This window comes from Silurus aristotelis (genome assembly GCF_946808225.1).
Source record: "Silurus aristotelis genome assembly, chromosome: 3".
Taxonomy (NCBI): Eukaryota; Metazoa; Chordata; class Actinopteri; order Siluriformes; family Siluridae; genus Silurus; species Silurus aristotelis.
In genome coordinates this window covers 7283242-7295097 of record NC_139576.1, presented here as the reverse complement: position 1 = coordinate 7295097, position 11856 = coordinate 7283242, and the positions used below count along the sequence as shown (strand labels likewise).

At 38.8% G+C, this 11856-nt stretch overlaps 1 protein-coding gene across 1 annotated transcript in view; it reads right to left on the bottom strand.

The window, feature by feature from the left end:
• ube2e3 (ubiquitin-conjugating enzyme E2E 3) overlaps window positions 1-7439 on the bottom strand; it is an 80941-nt gene extending 73502 nt beyond the window's left edge. Inside the window, exon 1 of the mRNA XM_083537200.1 lies at window positions 7239-7439. The gene's annotated coding sequence lies outside the window, so the exon portion shown is untranslated. The remainder of the gene's footprint in view (window positions 1-7238) is intronic.
• Window positions 7440-11856: the final 4417 nt, after the last annotated feature.

Below are 11856 nucleotides of genomic sequence, written 5' to 3'. Positions count from 1 at the left end.
CACATACAAAGAGAAATAAAACTGTTGCTATGATCAACACTACATTAACACGATGTCTCATTTCAGCCTGGATGTTATTAACACTACATTAACACGATGTCTCATTTCAGCCTGGATGTTATTAACACTACATTAACACGATGTCTCATTTCAGCCTGGATGTTATTAACACTACATTAACACGATGTCTCATTTCAGCCTGGATGTTTATTAACACTACATTAACACGATGTCTCATTTCAGCCTGGATGTTATTAACACTACATTAACACGATGTCTCATTTCAGCCTGGATGTTATTAACACTACATTAACACGACTTTTCATTTCAGCCTGGATGTTATTAACACTACATTAACAAGACTTCTCATTTCAGCCTGGATGTTATTAACACTACATTAACACGACTTCTCATTCCAGCCTGGATGTTATTAACACTACATTAACACGACTTCTCATTTCAGCCTGGATGTTATTAACACTACATTAACACGACTTCTCATTTCAGCATGGATGTTTATTAACACTACATTAACACGACTTCTCATTTCAGCCTGGATGTTATTAACACTACATTAACACGACTTCTCATTTCAGCCTGGATGTTATTAACACTACATTAACACGACTTCTCATTTCAGCCTGGATGTTATTAACACTACATTAACACGACTTCTCATTTCAGCCTGGATGTTATTAACACTACATTAACACGACTTCTCATTTCAGCCTGGATGTTATTAACACTACATTAACACGACGTCTCATTTCAGCCTGGATGTTATTAACACTACATTAACACGACTTTTCATTTCAGCCTGGATGTTATTAACACTACATTAACACGACTTCTCATTTCAGCCTGGATGTTATTAACACTACATTAACACGACGTCTCATTTCAGCCTGGATGTTATTAACACTACATTAACACGACTTTTCATTTCAGCCTGGATGTTATTAACACTACATTAACACGACTTTTCATTTCAGCCTGGATGTTATTAACACTACATTAACACGACTTCTCATTTCAGCCTGGATGTTATTAACACTACATTAACACGACTTCTCATTTCAGCCTGGATGTTATTAACACTACATTAACAGGACGTCTCATTTCAGCCTGGATGTTATTAACACTACATTAACACGACTTTTCATTTCAGCCTGGATGTTATTAACACTACATTAACACGACTTCTCATTTCAGCCTGGATGTTATTAACACTACATTAACACGACTTCTCATTTCAGCCTGGATGTTATTAACACTACATTAACACGACGTCTCATTTCAGCCTGGATGTTATTAACACTACATTAACAGGACGTCTCATTTCAGCCTGGATTTTATTAACACTACATTAACACGACGTCTCATTTCAGCCTGGATGTTATTAACACTACATTAACACGACTTTTCATTTCAGCCTGGATGTTATTAACACTACATTAACACGACTTCTCATTTCAGCCTGGATGTTATTAACACTACATTAACACGACTTCTCATTTCAGCCTGGATGTTATTAACACTACATTAACAGGACGTCTCATATCAGCCTGGATGTTATTAACACTACATTAACATGACTTTTCATTTCAGCCTGGATGTTATTAACACTACATTAACACGACTTCTCATTTCAGCCTGGATGTTATTAACACTACATTAACACGACGTCTCATTTCAGCCTGGATGTTATCACCACTACATTAACACGACTTCTCATTTCAGCCTGGATGTTATTAACACTACATTAACACGACTTCTCATTTCAGCCTGGATGTTATTAACACTACATTAACAGGACGTCTCATTTCAGCCTGGATGTTATTAACACTACATTAACACGACTTTTCATTTCAGCCTGGATGTTATTAACACTACATTAACACGACTTCTCATTTCAGCCTGGATGTTATTAACACTACATTAACACGACTTCTCATTTCAGCCTGGATGTTATTAACACTACATTAACACGACTTCTCATTTCATCCTGGATGTTATTAACACTACATTAACAGGACGTCTCATTTCAGCCTGGATGTTATTAACACTACATTAACACGACTTTTCATTTCAGCCTGGATGTTATTAACACTACATTAACACGACTTCTCATTTCAGCCTGGATGTTATTAACACTACATTAACACGACTTCTCATTTCAGCCTGGATGTTATTAACACTACATTAACAGGACGTCTCATTTCAGCCTGGATGTTATTAACACTACATTAACACGACTTTTCATTTCAGCCTGGATGTTATTAACACTACATTAACACGACTTCTCATTTCAGCCTGGATGTTATTAACACTACATTAACACGACGTCTCATTTCAGCCTGGATGTTATTAACACTACATTAACAGGACGTCTCATTTCAGCCTGGATTTTATTAACACTACATTAACACGACGTCTCATTTCAGCCTGGATGTTATTAACACTACATTAACACGACTTTTCATTTCAGCCTGGATGTTATTAACACTACATTAACACGACTTCTCATTTCAGCCTGGATGTTATTAACACTACATTAACACGACTTCTCATTTCAGCCTGGATGTTATTAACACTACATTAACAGGACGTCTCATTTCAGCCTGGATGTTATTAACACTACATTAACACGACTTTTCATTTCAGCCTGGATGTTATTAACACTACATTAACACGACTTCTCATTTCAGCCTGGATGTTATTAACACTACATTAACACGACGTCTCATTTCAGCCTGGATGTTATCACCACTACATTAACACGACTTCTCATTTCAGCCTGGATGTTATTAACACTACATTAACACGACTTCTCATTTCAGCCTGGATGTTATTAACACTACATTAACAGGACGTCTCATTTCAGCCTGGATGTTATTAACACTACATTAACACGACTTTTCATTTCAGCCTGGATGTTATTAACACTACATTAACACGACTTCTCATTTCAGCCTGGATGTTATTAACACTACATTAACACGACTTCTCATTTCAGCCTGGATGTTATTAACACTACATTAACACGACGTCTCATTTCAGCCTGGATGTTATTAACACTACATTAACAGGACGTCTCATTTCAGCCTGGATGTTATTAACACTACATTAACAGGACGTCTCATTTCAGCCTGGATGTTATTAACACTACATTAACACGAAGTCTCATTTCAGCCTGGATGTTTATTAACACTACATTTACACGACGTCTCATTTCAGGCTGGATGTTATTAACACTACATCTCATTTCAGCCTGGATGTTATTAACACTACATTAACACGACTTCTCATTTCAGCCTGGATGTTATTAACACTAAATTAACACGACTTCTTATTTCAGCCTGGATGTTTATTAACACTACATTAACACGACGTCTCATTTCAGCCTGGATGTTTATTAACACTACATTAACACGACTTTTCATTTCAGCCTGGATGTTATTAACACTACATTAACACGACGTCTCATTTCAGCCTGGATGTTATTAACACTACATTAACAGGACGTCTCATTTCAGCCTGGATGTTTATTAACACTACATTTACACGACGTCTCATTTCAGCCTGGATGTTATTAACACTACATCTCATTTCAGCCTGGATGTTATTAACACTACATTAACACGACTTCTCATTTCAGCCTGGATGTTATTAACACTAAATTAACACGACTTCTTATTTCAGCCTGGATGTTTATTAACACTACATTAACACGACGTCTCATTTCAGCCTGGATGTTTATTAACACTACATTAACACGACTTTTCATTTCAGCCTGGATGTTATTAACACTACATTAACAGGACGTCTCATTTCAGCCTGGATGTTATTAACACTACATTAACACGAAGTCTCATTTCAGCCTGGATGTTTATTAACACTACATTAACACGACTTCTCATTTCAGCCTGGATGTTATTAACACTACATTAACACGACTTCTCATTCCAGCCTGGATGTTATTAACACTACATTAACACGACTTCTCATTCCAGCCTGGATGTTATTAACACTACATTAACACGATGTCTCATTTCAGCCTGGATGTTATTAACACTACATTAACACGACTTCTCATTTCAGCCTGGATGTTATTAACACTACATTAACACAACATCTCATTTCAGCCTGGATGTTTATTAACACTACATTAACACGACGTCTCATTTCAGCCTGGATGTTTATTAACACTACATCTCATTTCAGCCTGGATGTTATTAACACTACATTAACACGACTTCTCATTTCAGCCTGGATGTTATTAACACTACATTAACACGACGTCTCATTTCAGCCTGGATGTTTATTAACACTACATTAACACGACTTCTCATTTCAGCCTGGATGTTATTAACACTACATTAACACGACTTCTCATTTCAGCCTGGATGTTATTAACACTACATTAACACGACTTCTCATTTCAGCCTGGATGTTATTAACACTACATTAACACGACTTCTCATTTCAGCCTGGATGTTTATTAACACTACATTAACACGACGTCTCATTTCAGCCTGGATGTTATTAACACTACATCTCATTTCAGCCTGGATGTTATTAACACTACATTAACACGACTTTTCATTTCAGCCTGGATGTTTATTAACACTACATTAACACGACGTCTCATTTCAGCCTGGATGTTATTAACACTACATTAACACGACTTCTCATTTCAGCCTGGATGTTATTAACACTACATTAACACGACTTCTCATTTCAGCATGGATGTTTATTAACACTACATTAACACGACTTCTCATTCCAGCCTGGATGTTATTAACACTACATTAACACGACGTCTCATTTCAGCCTAGATGTTATTAACACTACATTAACACGACGTCTTATTTCAGCCTGGATGTTATTAACACTACATTAACACGACTTCTCATTTCAGCCTGGATGTTATTAACACTACATTAACACAAATCTCATTTCAGCCTGGATGTTTATTAACACTACATTAACACGACGTCTCATTTCAGCCTGGATGTTTATTAACACTACATTAACACGACGTCTCGTTTCAGCCTGGATGTTGGTACAGATTTAATTTTTTGGTCTCGTGATATTTGACTTCGATAACGTCCTGGAGAGCAAATATGTGCCTTCACTACAAAAAATGTTTGAGATAAAACAAACAAAACAGACAAACAAACAAACAAAAAAACAAGTAAAAAAAAAAAGCAAATCTGTTTCTTTTTTTTGTTGTTTCGTATCTCTAAAGTAATCATTAAATGCATTAAATGTTCTACATAAAAACCCTACGAGAGCGCGTTTGGAGATCAGAGAGAACCGGTTTATGAAGGGAACCCTCGGGGAACCTTGAGGGGGAGAAGAAGAAGAAAAAAAAATCGACATTTCATTGTGCAGCATTTGCATTCCTAAAGCGTTCAGGGGGGGGAAACGAGCACGGTCTTCTGGTGTGTTATTTATCTGGAACTGAAAACAGCGCTTAGGACCAGGTGACTGTTATTAAAGTGATGAGGGGGAAAAAATCCACTTCGTTCTCCGAGTTTCAGCAACCGTCCAACAATATACAGGACTGAGCCAAAAGTATTGGGACGCCTGACCTTTCTTCCACCCGTATGTTCTTCACCAAACGGTTACCACCAAGCGTAAGATCTCTGGATCATGCATGAAATTTCCCCTTCACTTGAACTCAAAACCCAAAAGCCAATTCCACAATGTTCCTGCGCACAAAGCCAGCTCGGTGAAGATATGTCTTTACATGGGTTGGAAGATCTTGCGTGGCCTGCTAAAGATCTCAAACCCTATTAAACACCTTTGAGAGGAACCTCACCTGCACCTGACTTTATTAACACAACACAAGCACACTCCAAAATCGAGTGGAACACCTTCCCAGAAGAGTGGAGACACAGTTCCTTTAATATCATCACAATACCGATACTCTACGCTCATATCGTCCAGCTCTACAGAACATCTCGAGATATTTCATGCATCCAGAAATGTCAAAACAATCCTATATATATATATATATATATATATATATATATATATATATATATATATATATAAATATATGTATATAATACAAATCCAACCAGACACAACTTCAACCTTCATCTGATTCCATCTCATGCTCAATGATCCCAAAATAAAACCCTGCCAAGATCTATTCCAAGATCTTCTCCAACCTGTTTTCCTCCTGCAAGGACATCATGCTTGCACATTTGTGAAAGGGGTTTTTCTTTCCTTTCTCCCTGGAGCATTGGAGGAGGATAGGAGCAAGCATGCACAGGTTAATCCAGATCCTCATATCTCCACAGATGGCCTTCAAAAACTCCACATGCATCACTGATGGTCATGATGGTCTACACACTAGCCCTTTCCCTCAGTTCCACACGGAGCGACAGTGTTTTTATAACTGGTTTAAAGGGAAACACTTACGCACAAATAGCAACAATATATATAATATGTATGTATACACACGCGCGCGCGCGCACACACACACACACACGCATATACGCTTATACACACACACACACACACACACGCGCGCGCACGCACGCACATGCACGAAGTAATGGAGGGAAGGGAAGAGGAGGGGATGGAGGGAGTGTTTTGCGGATTGGAGAAGAGAGAGAGAGGGAGAGAGAGAGAGAAAAAGAGAGGTGCAAAGGAAAGCTGCAGAAATACAATTAAAAAAGAGAAAAAGAAAAGAAAGAAAGAGGGAAAGAAAGAGGAATGCAAAAGCGAGAGCATGCAAGAAAAAAAAGAAAAAAGAAAAAGAAAGCGTTTGCATTGGCTAAAAATACCAAATCTATCACGCGCTCGTGTTATTATTATGCGTGTGTGTGTGTGTGTGTGTGTGTGTGAGTGCGGGGAATTTCGGAGGCGCGCGCGAGGTTTGTTTATGCTCCACTATACGCAACTGATGCGTGAAGTCAGTTTCTCTCTCTCTCTTTCTCTTTTTCTCTCTCTTTTTCCACTCTTCCTTCAACACCACCACCACCTCTACCTCTCCCTCTCGCGTGCGCGCGCTGTATGCGTGTGTATGCATGCGTGTGTGCGTGCGTGTGTGTGTGTGTGTGTGTGTGTCGCGCTCGCGCTGCTTCTTCTTCTCCCTCCTTCTTCTTCTTCTTTTTCTTCTTCTTCCTTCTCTCCCCCCCCCCGGTTCTTCAAGCGCCTAAACCCGAAGAGCCATGCCGACGTTTTCGGCCCTGGCTCGAACCCCGGAGCTTCCCGTTTACCTTAGACGCGGTCGTGTCCTGATCCGGGGCGGTTAGGAGGATGAAAAATCCCGTCGAAATGGAGCCGGAGGAGGAGGAGGAGGAGGAGAAGGACGACGAACATTGGAGAGAGCAGGAAGAAGGAGGAAGCGCTGCGCTTCCGGGATTCGACCGGAAGAGGGCGCTGGACGGCGTGAGCGCGCGCTCGCGCGCCCGCGCACCAGCCTGCGAGCGCGCGCGCGCCAACCTCTCGTGCGCAAGGGGGGGGGGGGGGGGGGGTGTTGGGGTTAGTGTTGACATGCATATGCTTTTTCATGACATTAAAAAAAAAAAAAAAGAATTTATTTGTTATAATTATTATAATTACAAAAAAAATCCAAAACATTTGGGGCGCTGCATCAAAAAACAACAAAATTCAATGATTTAAAAAGCTTATAAATCCATATTCTGTTTACAATCAAACAAACAATAAAACATTTCAAATTGTTTTGTTGAAAATATTTACCATTTTAATCAAAAGAAAAGTGTCATTTTGAATATGATGTCTGCATCATTTTTTTTTTTTTTTTTTTTTTTTTAAAGATGGGACAAAATTAGAGAACAATTAATAAACAATTGAACAATTCTGAAATAATGTCATCTTCACTGCTCAACAGTTGAAGGAGTTTTTGTCCTGTCCAGACCATGCTACCAGAACACCTTTTCCACAAAATAACTGAGGCATTTCCAAAAAGATTGTAAAGAGTCAATATTCTTGAAATCACAGATTTGGAACTACCAACTTGTCTTGCTATGGCTGATAGGATCATCCCTTTGGCCTTCATCTGGACAACCTGCTGCCGGAGGCTTTCAGTCACTTTAGAACGGCCCACCATCTTGCAGAGTCAGTGAAACTGGAAGTTAGGCTGCCAGTTAAATAGGGGTTGACAGATAATCAAGAAAATTAGCACCAGGTACCAGATTAACACCAATAACTGGGAGGTATCTGAAAGTGTTCTCTAATGTTGATCAGTGTGTTTTCTGCAAAATAATGTTATTTTTTTTTAAATGCCTTAGGTAATTTGTGAAAAAGGTGTTCTGGTAGCGTGGTATAGACAGGACAAAAACTCCTTCAACTGTTGAGCAGTGAAGATGACATTATTTCAGAATTGTTCAATTGTTTATTAATTGTTCTCTAATTTTGATCGCCAGTGTACATCTGAGAACTGAGGAGACCAGTTGCTAAAGTTTTGGGAGAGGAATGTTGTCCCATATGCGTCTGATACACGATTATAGCTGCTCAACAGTTCTGGTTGTCCTTTGTTGTGTTTTTCATTTCATGATGTGCCAAATGGTAAAATAGACTGAAGGTAGGCAGTTCAGCACCTGGACTCTTTTACTACGAAGTCATGCTGTTGTAATAGATGCAGTATGCAGTTAACATTGTCTTGCTTAGATACACAAAGTCCTCTCTGAAAAAGACGTTTTCTGGATGAAAGCATTTGTTGCTCTAAAACCTGTATATACCGTTCAGCATTGACGGAGCCTTTCCAAATGTACAAGCAAATATGTGTTTATGAGATTTGCAAATCATTGCATTCTGTTTTTATTTACATTTTACACAGTGTCCCAACTTTTTCAGAATTAGTATTAAAATGCATTGAACCATCATCACACCATTCCACACACGTGAACACACAACTGACACGTCTAGATGAAGAGCCTGAAGATTTATGAAGATACTGAGCGACTCAAGAACATGGCTTTGGATTGTAATGTGATATAAACTACAATGGCATATAAAAACTACAATGTGATATAAAAGAACAATGAACAGTACACCTCAACAATGATAAAACTGTAATGAACGGATATTTGGAGCAACCCAGATAAGGATGGGTTCCTCTTTGTGTCCGGGTTCCTCCCAAAGCTTCTTCTTTATGCCATTTTAGGGAGTTTTTCTTGCCACAGTAACCAAGTGCACAGTTACTGCACTTGTGACTGAGTGAACACAAAACCCCATGGCCTTTAGCCCAAGTCAAAGGATTTATAGAATAGTGGTGGTTATTATAATAAGCAACATCTGGAATGGGATGGACAGGTGTAAATATTTCATCGCATAGTTGCAGCGTTTCCCAACTGTTTTTACACCACCGTCCAATTTCACGTTCATCTTCTTCTTCTTCTTTTGGCTGCTCCCATTAGTGGTCGCCACAGCGGATCATCCGTCTCCATACCCCCTGTCCTCTACATCTGCCTCTGTCACACCAACTACCTTCCTCACGACATCCATAAACCTCCTTTTTGGTCATCCTCTTTTTCTCCTTCCTGGTGACTCCATCCTCAGCATTCTCCTACCGATATACTCCATGTTCCTCCTCTGTACATGTCCAAACCATCTCAATCTCACCTCCCTCACCTCGTCTTCAAAACGTCCTACATGCGCTGTCCCTCTAATAAACTCATTTCTAATCCTGTCCATTGTCATCACCCCTAACAAAAACCTCAACATCTTCAGCTCTGCTACCTCCAGCTCCACCTCCTGTCTTTTACTCAATGCCACTGTCTCTAATCCATACAACATCGCAGTTCTCACCACATTCCTATAAACTTTCCCTTTCACTCTTGCAGATAAGTTTATTGCACATCTAATTATAAAAAAGTGACTCAGTTGACCATAACGCATAATCAGCACGAGCTTCATTTATTGACGCGTAGAAAAAAAAACAGTGAAACAAGTGTGGGAAATTTGTGTAGGCGAAAGTGGTGATTTTATAAATAAAACATATTGCAGACTGCAAAAGTCAATCAAATGGAAATAAAATCGTTTCTATTGGATCTCTGTGTTTCGGTATCAAATGAAGCCTCGATATAGTGTACAAGTGTGTTTTCTACTGTATTCTACAAAAAAATTGTCCAAACCAAGAACCATTTTTTTGGTTTGTTTTATATTAACAAAGAATTCTTTCCCATTTTTAAGCCGAACGCTAATCATCAGTAGATGCCCTAGGGTATGTTATGTACACTGTGAAAGTATGTGAAGTCGACCGCGAGTTTGCGAGTTGAAGCAGGTCGTCTAGAGTTGAAGACGGCTAATGCACAAGGGGGCAGCGTCGTAAAGTCCGCAGTGGAAATGGTTGAAATGGTTAATGTTCAGTTGTTCTGTCACAACATGTGGAACAATGTGAAAAGAAAAACAACAACCTACAGATCGAGGTCAACAAATATACGTCGTTGCTGTACTTGTCATTTTTTGGCTACTTTCTAGTTTTACTGAATATCAAAGATTCAAGAAACATTTACTCTTTACCTTTAACTCAACTATATATTAATGGACAATAACTAATTACATTTTGCACCTCTGTTAAAGATGTCATTAAGGCTCCAGACTCACCAAACCTCATCTGCTGGCTGCTGCCTTTCCTGATTTTCAGTGTAAAAAGTGCTCTAATGAATTCCAAAAACTTTGCAGCTTTTGTTAAAGTTGAATAAAAATATTGTCCCTCTTTGAGACTGAGAGCTGCATTAAATCAGAGTCAGCTCTGAATATTTGGTTTGACTTTATCTAATATTATTTACTTTAATTGCATTTGTCCATTTAATAGTACTGATAGTACTGATAGTACTAATAGAACTGTCATTTTGTATATGTAAACTGAAGATTCCATTTTAAAAGATTGCTTTACTGTTTTGTCTGGGTATTTTTTTTTTTATCTGCTTGTTTGATCTTTGTTTAATTCTGCCATGTTGAAGAGGTTGTTGTGTTGTTCGTTGTTAATGCAGTGTTGAGGTGTACAATTTAATTGGTATTTTAGGAAATAAAACCTCACAAATCAGCTGTTTTTGGCTTTTCACTAACATGTGTCACAGACTAGTGCATCTTTGGGACTATGTTCGATATGAATAAAATACTGAGTATTGTTTAAATCATCTACAGTGGGGTATTTGATCCCATTCCAGCCAAAAAACATGTTGACCCCGACACACACTCAAATCGGTTCTGTCCCTTTAAGAAAGAACCCCTAATCAACTCATTATGTGTATAAAAGACACCCATTACAGAATCAACCTCTTCCATTCAAACCTCTCCACCACCATGAGCGAAACCAAAGAGCTCTCAAAGGACATCAGGGACAAGATTGTAAAGGGGTAAACTCACAAAATCCGGAGCGAGTCGTTCGAGGTGCAGCATGGCGATACTTGGGCTTGAACCCCTGACCTTCCGATTAGTAAACTAGGCCTTACCACTTCCTTGTGTTAAATACGGAACACAAAAACAAACCAATAGTTCTTTTGTGTCCCTCCAACACAAGCATATTTACTTATATATGTATACACACACACACACACACACACACACACACACACACACACACACACACACACACACACTTTTATTGCAGAGTGACTTACAGTTATACAGCCAAGCAAATGAGGATTAAGGGCTCAAGGACCCAGCAGTGGCCTCACTTCCTTATACTTTATTCTGGGTATTGTCCTTTACAGACTTTGGTGGTTCGGTTGTATTACATTACAACGTGAATATACAAAAAGGATCATTGATATTTGCTTGTGGTTTTTCCCTGGGTTTATCTTTGTTAGCCTATCTATCCCAATCATCCAAACAGTGTGGTAGATGTGCTGTGACGTAGAGGGTTCT